The sequence below is a fragment of the Heterodontus francisci genome, chromosome 6 (assembly GCF_036365525.1).
Source record: "Heterodontus francisci isolate sHetFra1 chromosome 6, sHetFra1.hap1, whole genome shotgun sequence".
NCBI classification, from domain to species: domain Eukaryota; kingdom Metazoa; phylum Chordata; class Chondrichthyes; order Heterodontiformes; family Heterodontidae; genus Heterodontus; species Heterodontus francisci.
In genome coordinates, this window is record NC_090376.1 from 25,857,318 (window position 1) to 25,879,554 (window position 22,237).

General features: G+C 42.1%; 1 protein-coding gene across 3 annotated transcripts in view; it reads right to left on the minus strand.

The window, feature by feature from the left end:
- Positions 1-22,237, minus strand: part of LOC137371193 (CRACD-like protein) — a 250,581-nt gene that overhangs the window by 150,267 nt on the left and 78,077 nt on the right. The window lies entirely within an intron of this gene.

The following is a 22,237-nucleotide window of genomic DNA, read 5'->3' on the forward strand; positions in this document are numbered from 1 at the left end:
AAAGCCAGAGGTCTTGGTTACCATGGAGATAAAGGAACTCAGATCAAAGACCCCTCTGAAAGCAGGGTGCAAGGTTGTAACACTTAAAGGACAATGAGTTTCTCTCTCCCAGACTCAGACTGTAAATAGGGAGCCAAGGGTTCTAAAAATGCAATTTTGAATTGCAATTTTTAACACCTGGAAACATCGGAAGGGCCAGGTGGTTTTGCTATGGCCAGACTTATGGACTCTGAGAATTGTAAAGGCAAACGAATATTGACTTTTGTTTGGGATAAATTCAACAGGCTTTCCTAGGTCTGCAGACAGGCAGGTTGAGAGATGAAAAGGAAGACATGAAGAAACCAGCAGGATCTGCACAACCTAAGGAGGGAGGGAAGGAGGAAGGGAGAGCGAGAGCGAGAGAGGGGTGGTTGCTCTCAGAACACTGATACAACAAAAGACTGCTAAAATTTGAACCCAGTTCGAAGGCTCGAGGTTTGCAAAGGAGAACAGACCAACAAGGTCACCAGATTAACCTTATTAACAGAAGACCAGTCGAGTGTGCTCGAAAGAAGTGAGCGAAGAGGATATTGGCTTTGTTAAAGGACACTGGGAGATCCAACCCATTGCAACTGGGAGGGGTTTGAGACCTTTAACTGCAAGGATCTTGCTTCAATGAAGACACTGAAATTTATAAATGTGGTGTGGGGTTTTCTAGTGTGTTATTAAGTTAATGGGAAATATCTTTCTCTGTAATTTTGTGTATTAGCTACTTACTAAGTATTGTTTAGTTAAGTTGATTTTTAATTTAGCTGTGATAATAAAAGTCTTAAAATGTGAAATCGTGTTGCATAATTCTTTAATTGCTCTGCGGAGTTCATATCTCTTGTGTTAAAGTTAACGGTCTCAACTGAGGTTGTAACAGCTACCCCTCCTAACCCGTCCTTTGGCTTGGTGCACATTTTCTTTACACTTCTCTGAAGTGCCTGGAGACATTTCTAGGTATTAATATGCACTATAGACTGTTACTAGAATTTCAAAATTTGCTGACGACCCCAAACTTGGAGGTGAGGCAAACAGTGAGGACGATATGAATCGCCTGCAACAGGACATAGATAGGCTCGCAGAATGGGCAGAGGGGTGGCAGATGGAATTTGACACTGACAAGTGTGAGGTGATGCATTTTGGCAGAAGGAATAGGGAGAGACAATATATACTTAATGGCACAGTTCTAAAGAGTATGCTGGAACAAAGGGAACTGAGGGGTGCATGTGCATTGATCTTTGAAGGTGGCAGGATATATTGAGAGTGTGGTTAGTAAAGCATATGTGATCTTGGGCTTTATACATAGAAGCATTGAGTACAAAAGCAGGGAAGTTATGCTGAACCTTTATAAAGCTCTGGTGAGGCCCCAACTGGAGTATTGTGTCCAGTTCTGGTCACCAAACTTCAGAAGGATGTGAGGACCCTTGAGAGGGTACAGAAGGGATTTACCAGAATGGTTTCTGGGATGGAGGACTTTAGTTACAAGGTTAGGTTGGAAAAGCTGGGGTTGTTCTCCTTAGAACAAAGGAGATTGAGGGAAGATTTTATAGAAGTGTACAAGATTATGACAAGTTAAACAAGGAAAAAACTGTTCCCATTAACAAATGGCACAAGGGCTAGGGCACACAGATTGAAAGTTTTGGGCAAAAGATGCAGGGGAATATAATAAACAGTTTTTGACACAGTGGGTGGTAATGATCTGGAACCCGCTGCCCACAAGGGTGGTGGAAGTGGAGATCAATGACTTCAAGAGGAAGTTGGATGGCCACCTGAGAGAAATAGACTTGCAGGGCTATGGGGATCGAGACGGGGAGTGGGACTGACTGCATAGTTCTGTGGAGAGCTGGCATGGACTCAATGGGCCAAATAGCCTCTTCTGTGCTGTAATGACTATGACTCTACGTTAATGACCAGGAGGTCAGTGAGCATGGGTTTAGCTGATTCATCCTAAAACGCTACATAAAATAACTTTACTGAAGTCCTGCATTCTTCCAAATGTTAAGATGGTTTCTTAGGGGGATTGGAAATGTTAGCACATCATTACGATAGGTCAGGGATAGGCATATAGTCAGAAGGCATGGAACTGTTATCTAGCAGCAGTAAGGCCAGAATAGCTTACTCTATTTTCATGAATTGATCCAATATACATTACAGATTATGATGTAGCAAAATGAGTGATTTTCACTGTTTTTGGCCTCACATGAGAAGTTAATAATCACAACTTTAAAAGATTGCAGAAAATTCAGCTGTAGTTATAGGAAATCAGTGACAGAAATAAAAGATGTATTGAAATTACAGTTAAGGAAGGAAATGTAACAACTAATGAAGTGTGTGAGTTAGTTTCAAAGATCATTCCAAATAAGTTAAAGGTATCGTCACTTGAGCAAAGAAACTGGGACCCCAAGTCAGATGGCTGAGCAAGATAATTACTTTGCAGTCAAATCCCCCACATTGGTGAGCTGGGGGAGATTCCATTCAACTGGATGATCAGCTGCTGCATTATAGTCCAGGAACTGCTCAGCAAAATAGGCCCCCAAAGGAATGACTCCAGGAAGCGTGAGTGTTCTAAATGTAATAAAGTGGAGTTGGTGAATGTTGGTTCAGGTAGGGATCTAAGACAAAACCAAAGCACCTGTAAAACATGGATTTGTGAATCATCAATTAATATGGGATGACTAGGAGGGGAAGACAACTAATCTTGTATCATACTAAGAGAAAAGGAGGTACCCTTGCCAAAATATGCTTAAACATCAGACAGATGAATGTGCACTAAGTGTGTTGAATGCATCCTCCTGCAATATATTGCTGAAAATGATTTAAATCTCAGTGTGGTAATAGCTAATTTAGCTAAAGGCACAACTTTGGTACCCTCTATTAAGTCTTCCAATTACTGCTCAGAGTCTGATCAGCCCCTCTTGTGGTATGTCTTGGAGTGGTTCTATATGTAAAAAGTGCTAGATATGTGTAAATTGTTTTTGGTTCAGAATACACTAACACAGTTTGCATTAAAACATCCCATAGGTAAAAATAAATACAGCTACAAAAATAATCAATGACCATTGCAAATCACTTGTCTTATCTGCCTTCTTATCACAACAGCAATTGAGAGTTTTTTCCCCATAAGAATGTAAAAAAGTGTGGAATGTGAAAAGGACATACAATTCACCCTTCCTTTCACATATTAGGTACAAGTTCAGTCCTGTGAGACTCATTTCTCAATTTGGAGATTCATAACTTAGTTTGAAGCTTGGAAATGGAGATATTCTGGGGTGTCTGAAGATTGGAAATGTGGCTGCAGAGATATTCTGGGGCTTTGCTTGATTATATTTGGGGATCAACTTATGCTAAACATTCCCTTAAGACAAGGATGTCCAAGATTTTGGAGCTAGGGCTGGATCCACAGGTTAAGACTAACATATAATTACACAGAAATGCATATAGGGGTAGGGGTGAGGGGTGGTAATTTTCACCTTTACCACCTGATCAATGATCTGGCAGAGTGGATAGCTGGTTTTTTTTTTAGAGATACAGCATTGAAACAGGCCCTTCGGCCCACCGAGTCTGTGCCGACCATCAACCACCCATTTATACTAACCCTACACTAATCCCATATTCCTACCACATCCCCACCTGTCCCTATATTTCCCTACCACCCACCTATACTAGGGGCAATTTATAATGGCCAATTTACCTACCAACCTGCAAGTCTTTTGGCTGTGGGAGGAAACCGGAGCACCCGGAGAAAACCCACGCAGACACAGGGAGAACTTGCAAACTCCACACAGGCAGTACCCAGAATTGAACCCGGGTCACTGGAGCTGTGAGGCTGCGGTGCTAACCACTGCGCCACCCTGGTTTGTTGTAGAACCTACCAACTGTTCAACCATTTAATTTCAATGGGATGGAAATTAGCCCAGTTCTACAAAGGAAGAATGATCCAGGCTGCCAGATTACCATCCAGGCCGTGAAGGAGAAAATGACTTCTACCACGCACCCCCCAACTCATACACAAAAATTGAGACCCTATAGACAAAATAGTAAACGAAGGCAGGAAGACTGACCTTACACAATAAATCAGCACCACACATGCAGAAAAACTGAGATCCCCTGACACACAAGACAGATCCTCCCCATACACAAAAGTTACAAGACAGCTCATACAAAAATCAAAGCCCTCCGATACACACAAACAGCCTGGCCCCCATAAATAAAGAAAGCGAGCCCATATACACAAAAAAGCCACCATGCACAAAAACAATCCCTCTCCCTCTTCCCACCATCCTTACCCTATGTGTCGCCCCTCCCACAACTATTCTTTTCTCTCCTCAAAACCTGACCTCTAGATTCAGCTCTATAAATTACTGTACTGCAGAATTCAGCTCCCAAGCTAACTATAATTAATTAACAAGCAGGGCTGAGTAAAAGGAGCTAATGGGCCACATTTGGCCCAGGAGCCACGTATTGGATATTCCCACTTTAGGGGTTAAATAAATGAGGTACAATCCATCATAAGATAGAGTGTGGATAGTCTGTCACTGAAAAATGGGATAACGGGTACACTATTAACAGTCTGGCAAAGCAATCATGGGAATGCAGGCAATTGAAAAGTACATTTCCTGTGAATGATCAAAACAATCTCAGCCAATTTTGAAGGAATAACATCTATGCAGTTATGATTAGGTTTGCCTATTGTGAAAGTAAAAAGGGTCTTCCGGATTGAGTGAAAATGGATATGGCAGGAATAAAAGTGTGGTTATTAAAGTGGCTAAAGATCTACCTGACAACAATAATAAACTATATAACTCAACTGTTTTACATGGGGATCAATTAACAGGGTCAATATATTCAGCAGAGTACCACTTTTCACCTTCATCTTTCTTTTAAACAACATGGACTGAAAACAAACAAAATGGCTGGATGATCAATGTACAGCATATCATCAGTGAACAATTTAATTATCAAATGCTCAAAAGGTTTAGAACTGTTACACCACCCACCTCCCCCTCCAAAATCAACCTTGGCCTTTTCCCTCTTCCCTTTCTTTTGGAAGGTCTCATTTGCTTTTCAGGAAAATATCCAAAATTATGCAACCCGACAATGTGAAATCATTTCAGTGCATAAGAAAGCTGACATGCAAATGATCTGACCTAACTTGACCTAGTCACCATAGATTTTCTTTTCACGGATGAGTACCAGAAAAAAAACCTTGTGGCAAACCACAACACAACAAAATCTGGGAAAATATGCAAATTATACACACGCAGAATCAATACAACTGCTCGGAGCACAAAACTAATGTTCCTCCCATCAGTGCATTTGAAATACTAAGTCCCAGTATAAAGTAGAGCAGTCACGTGACTACAATGCAGAAATTTTAATCCTCTCATGAAAAGGAAAAAAAAGGAAATCACCAGCCCTGTCTGACATCCCAGCACGCCAGTGCAATCTCAACACGAACATCAAGTAACCAACTGTTTAAATTAATATCCTCAATTGTAATGGAGCAAATCATTGCGGATGCAAGTCGGGTACCAACTTGGCAGGATAAAACTTGCTGAATTCCCACCTCTTTCTCCCACTCCCCAGCCCTGATTTAAAACATTAAAAATATGTCCACCAGGAAGATGTTTCATGCTGGTAGGAGTTTGGAAACACTTACAGTGCAGACAGCTGAAGTGTAAAGTCGGTATCAAGATGACATCCATCAGAAAGTATAAGCTACAACTGAATTATTTTTATCTTGGATTTTACACAACAGCCTTTCGAAATATGGAAACATGCCATACCAATCTGATTTAATCAGAAACAATTGGGGAGCTAGTGTTTAAAATGACAGATGGGTGCTTAAAGTCATGGATGCAGGACTTCCATGTTATAGATTGCTAATTTTCAATGTGATAATAACCTGTCTCATGCTCATCCTTTCTAGAAAAGCCTGGTGTAATTAAGAGAGATGCCCCGGCCACGTGCATTGTGCTCAGCGTAACCCATAGACTGTTACCTACTGCTTTTTTTGTTGTGTATTCAAGTGATCCTCAGCAGGCTAAAGACTAATTATGCAAATTACCCATCAATGTCTCGGCAGCCTTTTCTCCCAACTGCCTCTGATTTCATCCCTCCCATTCCTCAACGCCTGTGAGAGTCCTCCCAGCTGCTCTATGTCACCATGTGCAATCCCCAGCCGCCCCATTGTAGCAAGGGGGATTTAAATGAACACTATTAGGATGATGAGCAGTTTCACTCTCACTACTGGTGGTCCCATTTCCTAATGACACATTAAAAATATCCCTGTATTAGTAAATTTGCTTTGGTGCTTTCTTTAGAATTCCTCATCAATGGTAGTTACATGGAAATAATATATTTTGCTGTCAGAGCTCATTGCTGTGTGTAAGGCCTTTCTGTGTCCATTTCTTGCAGTGTGCACATGTCCCAATTTAAACAAATGCAATTTCACAGTGCTGCATTTCTCATTGCAGGCTGGAGGATAACTAAGGGCAATTCACATTCAAAGTGTTATGGATGAACACTGTGTGATACAGACAATATAGAACACCCTTTTGTGTTACTTTTGTTCTACCTGCAGCATCCTCTGGGCATCAATACCAAAAGTATAGTGTAAGATGTGGAAATATTCATTAATGCAGCATCTCAGATTATGAAGGCAAAACATCAATGCTCCTTATCACTATCCACTGATCCTCATTGGAATTTTATGTGTGTAGATGTCACGTGAAGACAGGATTGGGCTTGGATCCAATGCCTCCGTGATTGAATAACCTGTTTAAATTCACCGTGAAGACTTGCACATAAAGAAAAGAATTAATGACTTTGCCTTTACATAGTGCCTTTCATGACCTTAGTTCATTCCAAAGTGCTTTTACAGCCAATAAAGTACTTTTCATCCAGTGTAGTCACTGTTGTAATTTAGGGAAATGTGGCAGCCAAAATTGCACACAGCAAGCTCACACCACAAAGACAGAAATGACCAGATAATCCGTTTTAGAGAGAACTGTTGGCCAGGAGAGCACCCATGCTCTTTTTGGAAGGCTAGCTAATATTGTATGTCCATCTGGGAGGGCAGACAGGACCTCGGTTTAACATCTCATCTGAAAGACGGTACCTCCTACAGTGCAGCACTCCCTCAATACTGCACCGGGCTGTCAGCCTAGATTATGTGCTCAGTCCCTGGAATGGCACTTTAATCCAAAACCTTCTGACTCAGGTGTGAATGCAAATACTGAACGAAGGCTGCAACCAAACACTCCTATGAAGATACTTAGTGGGATAGAGAAAATGAACAAGAAATTATACTTTTAGATACACCAGGACAGCAGAAGAAAGCAAACATTCAAAGTTGTGAAAAGCATATTTGCAACAGATTTAAACCAGGAGACTGGAATCATTTAAGGAATTTAATAAGACTGGTATTCCGAATAGATGGAATCAATTTGGATAAAGGGTCTTCTTCCAAATCCATGTTTTGAATAAATTAGGTATTAAAAAATAGGCTGCGTTTGCTGACAATGTAACCAATATGTAGCTCATTCCTGGCACATGCGTCAATGCAACCTCTGACTCAAATGTCACTGTCTGCGACATCAAGGCAGTTGCCAGTAATAAAGATGGTGCTGCTCAATTTGACACAAAAAAAAACAAATTGAACCCCCTCGTCCCTCAATGGCCGCCTCCATACACCCCCAACAGTACCCCGCTCCCTCTCGCGATCACTGCTTCTCTTCTCCGCTCCATCCCACGATCACTGTCTGAACTGCCGCATTCAGTTTCCGGCAATCGCCACTTCTTTTCACTGCTCCCTCCCGCGCCCGCCTTCTTGCCACTCCATCCCACCATGCCCTCCTGCTGCTGCTGAATGCTCGCTACTCCCTCCTGCCATTCACTCCCGTGCCTGTCCATTTGCGTTCCCTCCCACTGCTCGCTCTCCGCCTCACCACCCGGAGAAGCGGCGGGGGTGGGGGGAGCGAGCAGGGTGTGAGTGGCAATGTGGGGGGATGCGGCAAGGCAGGAAGCAAGTGATGAGCAGTCGGGATCGGCGGGATGGAGCGGGAAAGAGTTGGGAGCGGCGGGATGGAGCAGCGAAGCTTCAGGAGCGGCGGGATGGAGCAGCAAGCAGTTGGGAGTGATACAATGGAGCAGCAAGTAGTTGAGAGCAATGAAGTAGAGTGGTGAGCAGATAGGAGCAGTCTGGAGTGGCGAGCAGGCGGAGCAGGGAAGAGAAGCAGTGATGGCGGGGGTGGGGGGAAGCGGGGAAGAGAAGCAGCGATTGAGGTGGGTGGGAATGGGGTACAGTTGGGGGGGGGGATGGAGGCAGCGATTGTGACCATTGAGAAGTGAGGCAACACTCGGATGTCATTATGTGGTGATGTCCCCACATGCAAGCACGGCCCCATATTGGCAGGCTGGCAAATGTTTGGATGCACTGATGACGTTGGTGATCGCTCTGCGTATGCTCTGCGCTGTCGGGAGATACGCTGTAAAAAAATATTAAGAGGGGAAAGGGAGCATCTTAGTTGACTAACTGCTACTTGGGGGAGGAGAGGTGGGGGAGGGGAGCAGAAGGGAGAAAGTTATCAAAAAAATTAGAAACATTGAACTAAAAAGTAAAATAAACTCTAATTACACGTTGTACTGCAATTCATATTCTAATGACTGACAACAGCTGACTGCTTCAACAGTTCTCACCACATCACAGACAGTCGGAGGCCAGTGGACAATATTTCACACATGGAGTTGTACAGAGCTCGGTCATCTCCAACTTCACAACAATGTGAAGCCACAAATACACCATTTTTCAACTGCATTGTGGAATAAGCCTTATACTGCCCCACTTGGGTATGTTTAATGCGCACACTTGGGGGAAGATTTCCTCAGTTGTTGTATTAGTAGCTATTAGTAATAGCGAAACACAATTTCCAGTGTTTGATATTTCATGTGAAATCATAAAATCATTCTAAAAGTTTGTGAATGTTAGAAATAGGCACCAAAGGAAATCTTCCCCCAATAATGACACTCTTTTCACATTGGTTACATTTCATTGGTCGAATTTGCTCCATACATTCGGAGGGGTTTTTGCTACGTAGACAATACAGCACAGAAACAGGTCATGCAGCCTAACTGGTCTATGTCAATACTTACGCTTTGCACGTGCCTCCACCCACCTTATTTCATCTAATCCTGTCAGCATTCAATTCTCCCTCATGTACTGATCTAGCTTCCCCTTAAATGCATCCATACCATTCGCTTCAACTTTTCCATGTTATTATTAGTCCATGTTTTGAAAAGGGAGCAGGCAAAGGTTGCATTACTTATTCTGAAAAACAACTCCTTACCATTATTCTACAGGTTGGATCAGTTAAAGAATGTCACTGGCAAGAACTTCATGACTTCATATAAAGAAAAGGTTTTGTACAAAATGTCTGTTGCCAGGTGGCCTCTAACCACCAGTTCAGGATAGCATTAAGAGGTGACTGAGGGAGCCCAGCATGTGTACAGAAATCATTGTAAGAATTGAGCATTTCAGCAGCCTTTCATTTGTAGTTTGATCCAATTGACATTGCCCACTAAAAATACTGAAAATATAATAAACGCACATATAAGAGAACAAACAAAAATGAAGGAAAAGCCAAGCAGCAGAAGACACAGTTGCATTCTTATGATATATTTTTACATAAGGCATACTACAGCACATCTTTAGAGGACATATTTTATTGTCTTGTATTTTATGTTACTATTTCTTAAATATCTGACTAGACTTGAACAATCATGCCCCTACCGACTGGTTGGCTGATCAGTACAATAGATTTAAGTAATTACACAGTCTCTAAGCTAGCTTGTTACTTAACTCAACCACAGTTCCTGCATTAGTCTGTAGTTGAGACCAACCTGCTCTTTAATTGAAATGGTGTCAAGTTTGAATATGTCTAACAGAGTAAATCATTCTGCAATTCAAGTTGGGTGTTATAAAGGTGTCATTTTAGTGAAGTAAGTTTAGCCAATTGCTGCAACAATTGATCTGTTCCTTTGAAGAGAGCTAGTTTCTTTCCTAATATGCTCAGATTGGCTCTCTCTCGGATAATGTACGAGAAAACATTTCATGAGTAATTAATGACCTTTGTCCACAAGAAAGAAATGAAACACTGGAAGAGCGAATGCTAAAAAGTAAATAGTCCTTTACCTTAATCAGCTTGTTCAGTGTAACAACCCTCTATTAACTAACACAGTAGAACTTTAGTTAATGGTCCAACCTTCCCTCTATTCGACTGTGACTATTAAACAAGCCTCGAAGCAAACTGGTGGCTAAGCAAATGTCTACATTAACAGGGTGCCCAATAACAAGGCTTCCACTGTGTCCTTGTATCCTTGTGATTCTTTTGGCTGCACTCCAGTAATTGCCCCCAGCAAAGGTTTATTGTGAACAGAATGAATGGTGTACTTTTATCCTGCTCAGTTGAGAAGTAAATTAAAACTACTAAAATATCTCTTTGATAGCATTCCAGATTCATGCTAGTGCTCTAACAATGCCCTGGCTCCATCAAAAATGGATTCTGAGACATTTAAGGCTAAAGTGTGTATTTAAGATTCTGGCTGCTCATAACTTTTCTATTAAACTCGGTCTTGAAGAGTTAAAACCAAAATTACACAGTTCTCCCTTTTTACAAGAAATGTTGCAACCAATGTTGAACATGTATAGCTGAGATTGAATCTATAATGTTATGACCAGGTGAGAAAGAGGTCTGGGGTTCCCTTTCAGCCTTCACCTGGTCTTACTGTAACAGGTTTAATTTTAAACACACTGTTTTTAGCTCCCCCTTGGTGAATCCTTGTTCACCGCTTTCCAATTATAAGATAAAGAAATGAGCACAAACAGGCTTTCTTAGGTTTAAAGAAGAAAAGGCGAAATTTTATTAAACTTAAACTCTAATTCGGTTGATGCCTACGCTAGCGTGCATACGCGATACACACATGCAAATAGAGGCAGAAAAGAGCAGAAGAAAAAATTAAAATGGAAAAGTTTAAGGCAATATCTGAAGAGTTGTTAGGGTTCTTTGAGCTCACTGTAGAGTCCTTTTGTAGGTAGATTCTTGCTTTTCATTGGGGCCCTGTATTCTTCTTAAACCTTGTTCACTGTCGGAGACTTTTCTCTCTTGAGATTCATGTGTCTTCATTCGTTTTTTGGAGTTCCATGAGAAAGCGATGAGAGCAGACAGGAGAGGTCTTTTCAATCCAGGAGCAAAAATCTTTCTTCTTTCTCTGTAGCTGGTTCAAACTCTGCAACAGCCAGTTAAACTGGTCTGACCACATCTGTTTGTGGATTGAATTGGAGCAGGGAATAGCTCCTTTGTCTACAAGCACTGTCTGTTACTATGCAAAAATATCTTTCCAGCCAGGGGCCTGGCAACCCCTTGTAACAGGCCTTCTCTACTTCTCAGCAACAATTTGAAATTTAATGTTCATGCGGCGAAATGAATGTGCCTCATTCTTGGCAGGTGGGGGCCCTGCATGACAATAAGTAGAGCACTAGGTACAGCATAAATGAAAAGAAAATTGAAGGAGAAAATATGCAGAAATTGTCAGAATTATGAAATTTTCTCTTAGTAATTTAGGGGAAGGGCTGTTTCCAGGTATGGATGAACATTATAATTAATCGGTAATCTTTAACTGCTAAAAGAAAAATGATCATTTCAGGTACAATAGACACAATTTCATGAAACAGCCTGATGTATAATGGGAATATTAAATTGATGCATTGAGTACTTTTACATGCAGAAGTAAATCTTCACAATGGATTTCTTATTGAGCTGTAACTGATGTGATGGAATGTGTTCACTGAAAACTACGTAATAGGTATAAATCAGCATGATAACAATTGAACTGCTGTTTAATTGAACTCTGAAACTTTACTAACCTATGTCATGACCACAAAAGGTTGGGCTGTGAGCAGATGAAGTTGTAACTCCTCCCAGCCTTGAAGGGTGTTGGGGGGGGGGGGGGGGTGGGGGGTGGGGGGGGGGGGAGCGGGGGTGGCAAAGAAGAAAGGGAAGATTGATATTTAAAGCAACCTTGATGGTTCTGGCACAGACAGGCCAAGGTTGCAGTATTGCTGACCTAGAGCAAAGTTTCTCTTCAATCAAACACACTCTGTTCTACATATCATTGTGTCTTGAGTTTGTTCAGATCAAATTGAAGATCTCATTATCTGGTGCCTTTTTTTTTGATTCGTCCATAGGATGTTTTTATCGCTGGCTGGGCCAGCATTTATTGCCCATCCATAATTGCCCTCGAGAAGATGGTGGTGAGTTGCCTTCTTGAACCGCTGCAGTGCATGAGGTGTAGGTATACCCACAATGCTGTTAAGAAGGGAGTTCCAGGTTTTTGACCCAGCGACAGTGAAGGAACGGCAATATAAGTCCAAGTCAGGATGGTGTGTGGCTTGGTGGTGGTGTTCCTGTGCATCTGCTGCTCTTGTCCTTCTAGGTGGTATAGCTCACGGGTTTGGAAGGTGCTGTTGAAGCAGCCTTGGTGAGTTGCTGCAGTGCATCTTGTAGATGGTACACACTGCTGCTATTGTGCGTTGGTGGTGGAGGGAGTGAATGTTGAGGGTGGTGGATGGGGTGTCAATCAAGCGGCCTGCTTTGTCCTGGATGGTGTCGGGCTTCTTGAATGTTGTTCTACACAGGTCCTAACAATGAGAATTATATTACAAGAAAAAAAATGTGCCTTTCCTCTTCAGTTCCATAGCTCGTAGCAACCCAACGGTACCTTGCCAAAGCTGCCATTTGCCTTGGAGACCCTGGTGAGGGCTTTTCAGTGGATTGGAGATGTTCCAAGGGAGAAAGTTACTCAACAACTTTCTCCTTTTTTCTGAGATCAGGTCCTATCACATCACAGTATGTTGACCCACATACTGGTAAACCTACGTGAATCAGATGCTGGAAGGAAATACATTTCCACATTTGCCCAGTTGCAATGTTGGATGCAGGAATGCCTGTTCAGCTCCAGTGTCCAAAGTTCAAAGACTGATGGAGGGGGGAACCTTGGGCTCAAGAAAAGGGACCTGTGCAAATGCGGCTATGTACAGGATGCACAACAAATTTTAAGAGTGCAGAGTACTTTAAATACAGACTGTTCTCCAGTGATGCAATTGTGACACTGTAGCTATTTTGAGTCAGCTGCAAGACTGTACCAGCTGAGCACTATGTGAACTAGTCTACGGAGGAACATAGGAGATAGGAGCAGGACTAGGCCATTCTGCCCCTCGAGTCTGCTCCCCCATTCAACTAGATCATGGCTGATCTTCTACCTCAACGCCATTTTCCTGCACTGTCATATCCCTTGATACCTTTAGTATCTAGAAATCGATTTCTGTCCTGAACATACTCAATAACTGAGCTTCCACAGCCCTCCGGGGGAGAGAATTCCAAAGATTCACCACCCTCTGCGTGAAGAAATTCCTCCTCATCTCAGTCCTCAATCGCCATTTAAAACATACTGGCCCTGAAAATCTGTATACTGTGGTCCTGACAGTTATAGAGGGATTGTGCCTGCCAGTATTGTTGACAACCAACCCTCCCCGCCCCCCGCACCCCCTGACCAGTGCTGAACCCACCAGAATTTGCAAACATGGTGCGCACCTCATTTGCATGAGACCGATGGGTGATCACGAGGTTCATCTCGGATATCTCCCAATGAAGGTGTGCGTGTGTTTGCTGAGGGACATTTTGTACACGAATTCCTTGAAAGGTAGAGAATACCTCACAGCAATGCCAAGCACTTTCAGGTCATTAACATTGTACCGTTGTCCTTCCAAACGCTAAAACACTGCAGATGCTGGAAATCTGAAAATAAAGCAGAAAACGCTGGAAACACTGAGCAGGTTAGGCAGCATCTGTGGAGGGCAAGGGTTGTCATTTTGAACATAAACCCTTCCTCAGGCAGAATTATCCCCACCTTACTCAAGCATGCCTCAAAGTTGATGGCTGGAAGGAAGAATCTTCAATTAATATTTGTCAGAGACATATATGGATGTACAGACTGTGCAATAATAGTGTACTCTGCCTGCCATTGTTTTCATAATTCATTCAACATTTCATTTGTAAATGTTTTGTTACACAAAATACATGCTGTACAAACTAGAACACTCAATGGAGAATGGTGGAATACATAATTAATTTGTCTTGTGAGAAGGAGCTTTATAACTCACTGATGACTTCATGCCTTTTTGAGCAAGACTGCCTATTAAATCTAATTAGTGGAGGAATTGAAAGATTTTTATGTCCACTGGAGACTGATGGAGACTGCCAAAACTCATTGCACACATAACAGCCATTAGAGTAAAGAGACCTGCATCCCATTGTGTGTAGATCAGATCCTAACAGTCACAGTGGTGCCTAGACAACAGTGCCCCTTAACTGATGTTACTGAGCCAGACTCAAATTGCCAATCTTAATTGATGTAGATTGGACTAATTTAGTTAGTCTCAATCACACGTGGGCCCATTTGGATTGGTACTGAGATTAGTACTATGATGATTGTGTGGTTGTACTTTGACTTCAAAAACAGAGAACCAAGGAAAGCCACAATGGGAGCTCTCTTCCTCATCCTTATCCCCTGCTCCTTGCTCTCCCCTTCTGCACTTCACTTTTCCCCTTTCTCTCTTACCACTTTTCATTTACCTCCGTTTTATTCTTTAGCCCAAGAAAATGTCCATTTATGGTATTAAAAAATCCTGCAACTTGCAGCCATTTGGAAATGGGCCCAGGCAGGACTCCCAGTTTAGTGCAGGAATTTAAAGAGATGATTGTTTGAGTTCAGCACCGTTCCGCTGCTGCTCAGTTGGCTGCCCTGCTTCTCTTATTTTTTCCAGGCCTCTAATTCTTGTCCACCAACCTGCACATGTTCCTGTATCATATACAGCCATGAATCTGATACATGGCTGCCTCTCTCCCTTCTTCTGACCGCATCCTGCTTGAGATTTCCCTACGGTACTATCACTTTATAAAAACACTGGGGTACACCGACATTGTGTGATAGTCTATTGACATCAATGGAATAAAATTGGGAGAGATGTGAAATAGGCTGCTGACTCGTTATCATCCAATTTACACCATCACACATCAAAATTATGCCCACTTCATTCAATCGAGCTGTAGTCACTGAGGTAGAACAGTTTAATAAAAAAATGAAGTGATCTTGAGTCGCTTCAGTTTATCAAAAGACTTTATCATGCTGGTTTGTAAAATGATGTTGTAACTTGATCCGAATATTCACAAAAACCTGCTAAGAACAAACCTGGAACTGTGTTGACAATTCATGCAACTTATGACTGACCCCTTAAAAACTTTTTAAAAAGTTAATTCACAGGATAGGGGCATCACTGGCAAGGCCAGCATTTATTGTCCATCACTCGCTGCCCTTGAGAAGGTGACGACAGACCTTCTTCTTGACTTCTACTTCTACAGTACATGTGATGAAAGTCCTCCCTCAATGCTGTTCGATTGGGAGCTCCATGATTTTACCAAGCCACAATGAAAGGAACAGCAATATATGTCCAAGTCAGGATATTGTGTGACTTAGAGGGGAACGTGGATGGTGTTCCCATGCACCTGCTGCCCTTGTCCTTCTAGGTCATGGAGAATGCAAGGTTGTGAAGTGCTGCTGAAGGAGCCTTGGCGAATTACTGCATCATGTAGACAGTATATTCTGAAGCCACAGCAACCCGGAGGTGGAAGGAGTGGATGTTTAAGCTTGTGGATGGAGCGTGGATCAAGCGATCTGCTTTGCCTGGATGATGTCGAGCTTCTTCAGGGCAGAATTTTGTGCTGATTGAATATTTTCAGTAGTCAGGACCATTCCCGGGTTCTGACCCTGCACGGGTCTGTAGTGTGCGCTCCGGCACGATCTTCCAGGAGCTGGTCTCCTAACTGGCCGTCTCCAATCAGAGGGCCCGCAGCAATATCCTGCCAGCAGACCCACTGGGAGAGGTGGGTGCTGTTCAGGCATCCGCCATCTTGAGGTGTCCTCGGAAGAATTCTGATGTTTTAAAAAAAATCTGTGTGGCCACAGCTGCCAGTCCATTCATGTGAAGGGAAAACAGCTCCACAGGATGGCCTGTGGCTACACAGCTGTGGCCCTCTTCCATTCGTTGCTCTGTGGGGCGAAGGGGGGGGGGGGGTGATTAAAGCAGGCCTCACTGGCCCCCACAGCCTGCCACCAGGAGTTCACTCTGCAGTCAGGATGATCCCGAAAGAGTCCTCCCCGTCCCCCTCATTGGGCCCTTATTTGATGATTATTCACTGCATGCCACTGCCGGATGTGTAGCCACTGCTGTTGTTCACCCACCTCCTGCAAGATTGCCTACTGACGCCCTCATCTGCAAGTTTGTTCCTGCTCCTGCCTTCAAAACCGCCTCTGCTAGACTGGTAAGATTCCGCCCTTAATATTGTTGCAGCTGCACCTATCCAAACAAGCGGATAGTATTCCATCACACTCCTGATTTGTGCCTTATAGATGGTGGAGAGACTTTGGGGAGTTGCAGAATATCCAGCCTCTGACCTGCTCTAGTAACTACAGCATAGAAACATAGAAAATAGGATCAGGAGTAGGCCATTCACCCCTTCAGGCCTGCTCCGCCATTCAAAAAGGATCATGACTGATAAACTAATTCAGTACCCTGTTCCTGCTTCCCACTTATGTTTCAGGTCAGTAGTGATCCCCAGGATGGTGGGGGATTTGGTGATGGCAATGCCGTTGAATGTCAAGGGGAGATGGTTAGAGTCTCTCCTGTTGAAAATAATCATTGCCTGGCACTTATGTGGTGCAAATGTTACTTGCCACTGATCAACCCAAGCCTGAATGTTGTCCAAGTCTTGCTGCATGTAGGCATAGACTACTTCATTATCAGAGGAGTTGGAAATGGAGCCGAACACTGTGCAATCATCAGTGAACATCACCACGTGTGACCTTATGATGGAGGGAAGGTGAAGATGGCTGGGCCTAGGGCACTACCCTGAGGAACTCCTGCAGTGATGTCCTGGGGCTGAGGTGCTTGGTCTCCAACAGCCACAACCATCTTCCTGTGTGCTAGGTATGACTCGAGCTACTGATGTATTGTCCTATGGAGAAGGACCAATAGGGACATGCTCAATACTAGACTGCAGAAATTAAGAGGATAACTTTAGTCTAATCTGCTGGGCAGGTTCAAGTCAGGTACCCATTTTACATCACGCCCAATGTCAATGGAAAGTAAACTCCAAACAGGGTGTAAAATGGGTATCCACCCTGAACCACTAGTTAGCTGCCTGGCAAGTTAGGTTAAATAGTCCCTTGGTTTGGAGTGCCAGCTGTGGCTCAGTAGTAGCATTCTTGCCTCGGAGTTAGGAGGTTGGGAGTTCAAGTTCTACTCCAGAGATTTGAGCACAAAATCTAGGCTGACACTCCAGTGCAGTATTGAAGGAGTGCTGCATGTCTGAGGTACGTCCTTTGCATGAGAGGTTAAACTGAGGCCCTGCATCCCTTTCCACAGGATTCCATAATCCTTTGGCACTATTTCGTAGAAGAGCAGGGGAGTTTTCCTGGGTGTCTTGGCCAAACTTTATCTCTCAACCAACATCAATGAAACAGATTACTGGGCCATTATCACATTGGTGTGTGTGGGAGCGTGCTGCAGATAAACTGGCTGCTACAATTCCTCCATTATAACAGTGACTACACTTCAAATGTACTTCATTGGCTGTTAAGTGCTTTGGGGATTCCTGAAATTGTGTAAAGTGCTATATAAATGTAAGTCTTTCTTTTTCTTTTTAGGTTATTTTTAGGGATTGCAACCCCTTTCATCAAGCAGAATGGGAGCTGTTAACAGAGCAACTACACTAATCCTGGAGTCAAATATTTAAGCAACAGCTGACAAAATAGTGTGCGTCCTCCCCTCACTGTTAATAGCGTTGGGAAGTCTTAGCTCCAGTTTCACATAATACTAATCTCAAACGCCATGGACTGAAACTTTGAGAATGATTTTTTTTCTGAACACCAATAACAAATTGGCCCAAGTTTTGTCATCAGAATGACGGTGAGGCTAATGGTTTCACTGTTATTTAAATGTAAATGGTGCAGCAACTTCAGACGAGGGCCAGATGCGTGGTTGAATGCCAATACCCCGAAGTTGCTGATCAAGATGTGCCTCTCCACCATTAGCTTGACAAAAACACATCTCACTACCTGCCTCACCATTGACATTCATCAAATACCACGACATTGTTGCATTTGCTAGGTAGATAAGAACTAAACTCACCACATAAAGTTAGGTCTTGTTAAAAACAAGCACAAATACCCTTTTAACGATGTGATAACTGTTAATTACTACTAATAAACCTCTCTGACACTGAAAATGCACTATTAAAAGTGTTCAGTCTCATTCCTTCAAGTATTAATTGCTTTTGCAGATTATAAAAACACTAAAGTTAATTTTTTTTAAAATTCTTTTCCTTCCTTTCTGCTAATCCAATCTTTCATTCCCCTTCGATTTCTCTTTCGTACCTGATTTGACATTGAATTCACCCATTCTGATGTACACTTTCCTTTTCAGTCCTTGTGCAGTTAATTTCACATTCCTTCAATCTGATTGGTTCAGGAGATACACAGTTGCTTTCCCTGTTTAGTCAGGTCCAAGATGCCCGCTTTCCCTCACTGCACCGTTATCATCTCCCACTTTCAGCAACTTGCCACGCAAAAAGTTTCAAAACCTAAACATGCAAGGGTAAGTCAAACTAACTTGATTCAGCAGATGCTGTTCGATGACCTGTTACGGCAAAATCTGGGCCATTCTATTTTTGGTCAGATCTTTTTGGCTAAATTAATCAGATAGCTAGATCTTTCTGTGCTCCATTTCTCAGTGTATTGAATAAAATATATAAACTCCAGAAAGGTACAACATTGTATGGCTATAAAAAGCAGGTTGAATTTGATCCAATCGTAACAATGCCTAAGAAACACAAACGCAAATAAAACACTAGCTGCAGTCTCCCTTTTGCTATTGTTCAATTGTTACCTAACCTCCACACAATCCCCCTCTGGCTAGTCTATAGCCTGCTGTGCTGCTACATTGTACACAGCCACTCATCTGGTATCACATCATTGACTTGACCAGCTTTTAACTCATTCTTCTTTGAAAATTAAGTTTTCATTTTTCATTTCGCTGGCCATGGGGAAAGCAGAAAAGCAACTTTAAACATGAGTTTTTTCACATTTGTGTCACAAACTTTCCTGTTCATCTTCTGCTTAAAAGGTCAGTGGGTAAATAGTTTTGGCCAATTTTGCAGCAATTCCTTTCAAATCTCACTAGGAAAATAACCGGTTTTGACATTGATGTGAAATGGAGTGGATTTCATGTGGGGGAAAGAGTTCCTTTGGTTGTCATGTGTTAGCAACATCATAGCCATAACAGAAAGATTTTCTCTGTTTGCAGTTTCTAGTGAAAACATAATTGCATTCTTCTAGAGTGTATTCATGATTTTATTTGAAATAACAAACAAAGGAAATGTCCTGACTAGGTTTCTGATGTTGCTAATGACCAGAGGAAAACTACCCCCATGGAGGAGTGGGGGGGGGGGGGGGGGGGGGGATGGTTGGGAGGGTGGTTGGAATTACTGCCTCTGACACATCTCCGTGCGCTTATATATTTTGCATAGTACCAAAAGCAGGGAGAAAAAGCAGGGCAAGCAATCACATTTCTCCTCAACCGGTCAGATTGAAGAATCCTTACTGCAGCATGCAGAGCCCAAACCAGGAAGTGTAAGAATATTTAATTCAATATAAAATCATATACAGAAAGTGAAATAAAGAGAAAGTTGAGATTAAGAAAGAGCTAAAAAAGAAAAAGTTTTTTAAAAAATCAATTTTTTTTCAAGTTTAAAAAAAATCTCTAATGATAATTAAATTTGGAAGGAATGAGACTCCACACTTGTAAAATTAAGTTTTCAGTGCCAGAGAGTTTGCTTGGTAGTAATTAAAATTTGTCACAGGTTAAAATTTAACTTATACTTAAATGGACAAGCCCTAACTTTTTCTGGCATATTTAATGGCAATCTAGTGGTATCTAAGTACCCAAACTTCAAGCGATTAAATGGATTTGAATGCTGGATCTGTAGGTGAGATACTGTTAGTGCAAAGCTTCTGGAAGATCAGAGTGTCTCGGGCAGCTACTTCATTATTTCCCTGCTTAATGGCACATGTGCAGATACCAGAAGTTGTAGTCAATTTACTTCTTAATAACTATGAGCGTTGGTATCCTCACCGTTATTCTTACTGCAAAATCTGGGATATTGGTCCCAAATCAGCAGCCTGTTATTCACTGTGCCAGTTTTTATTTTCCATTTGCTTGGAAAATATTGCCAATAATTTGAATTTCAAACCAAGTAAGAGTGACAGTGAGACTAGGAAATGAGTCTCCAAAAAGAGTCTGAACTATCATTCTGTGAACTTCAGTGGAAAGATTGGGCGGGGTGAAGAGCTGGCTGTCAGTTCACTACAAGCCCACTTTGTGTTGTTGGCATAGACAAATGTCTAGAATATGGTGACTATGGAGTTGATAATGCTTAGGTTTTTAAGTCGTGAATAAGCATATCAGTTGCATGAAGAGTAGTGTAGAATTATGCCTAATTTTCTTCTTATACTAATTGCGTACCTTCTACCTGAATGACCTACATCTTAACTTCTACCACGAGAATATATAATTTCCTAAATACACATTAACCATGGTTTTGGCACCAGTCTTAAAAGTAGCAAGCCTCTCCTTGTGCGCCAATGACACCCAACTATATTTTTCTGTCACTGCCATTGATGCATGGCCGTACTATCTAACTGCTGGTCAAGTTCAAGTCCTGGATGTGTTAAATGGGAAGTCACATTCTCCCTCTTGTACAACTCCACTCATTTAGTGTAAAAATTTTCATTGATAGAAAAGGTCCCTGTTCAAGCTGAGGAATGGGGCTCCCAACTTAGGTACACCCAACCCCCAGCTCCACCCTCTGTTGCCATTTGTTTTGTAAATGGCAGGTGGAGGTTCTGCAACCGGGTCCCCACTGTTCTCCCGAGGGTTCTGCCAGTCGCCCTCTGAAGTTGTGGAGAGAGACTAGCAGAATCCCGAGGAATTTCAGGAGACTCCTTTTGTATTGTTAGCCTTGATGTTATCATATGACTCCCTTTAAGTATCAGTTTAATTCTAATAACTCTACTTTTCCACAGAATTACATTCTTTGATACTGTCCTTTTGCCATATAGGAATATATTAATTCTGTACTTCATCCACATCATATTTGAAAAATCTACCTATGCCTTTGTTAGGTCCAGGCTCAATTATTCCATTGCTGTCCTTGCCTTTCAAAAAAAACTGCTCCGATTCCCTTATGATCCTTGTGCTCGCCAACTATCTCTGGATTCTCCTTCATCTTGTTTTCCAAATCTTTGTTTTCATCGACAAATTATTTCATGGCTTTCCCCATCCCTATCTCTGCAACCTCAGTCTTATGTTCCTGCAGTCATACTCCATTCTTTCAATTCTGGCCTCAAATCCTTCATGTCTCCACCCACCTTCTTAGCAGACACCAGCTATTTCAGCACTGCAATCTGGAAAACTCTCCCTGAACTCCCATCTGTCTTGCAACCTCCCTCAACTTCCTTCAATAGCTTCCTGAAAAGCTTCCTCTTTGATCTTGCCTTCAGTCCCCACCCCTAAACCGCTCACCACAGCTCAGTGTCTAATTATTTTCACCTCTATGAAGCGCTTTGGGATATTCTATACATTAAATGTGCTACTTAAGTGCAAGCTGTTGCTAATTATGCGAGTAAAATAGAATCCTAACTTCTCCTTTAGAAAAAGCCCATAAAGGACTAAAGTTTACTTTATTTGTTAGCACTGTTGTTTTTCATTGTAAGTATTCAGTAAACACACTGCAAGATCTATACAAGTGGAAGAAAATATAAAGAATTATTTTAAGCTCCAAAGAGAAGGAATAAAACACTAATATGAGATTATATTTTCAAAGAAAAGATCTGTTAATATGAACCTTTCCTATAATGTTTGTTGTCCTGTGTTGGTTAAATACCTCCATTTGGCACATAAGCTTGATTACAGCTGGAAAGAGACACTAATCAATGTTATTCTATTATTGCATAGAATTTTGATAGAATGCAATTATTGTTA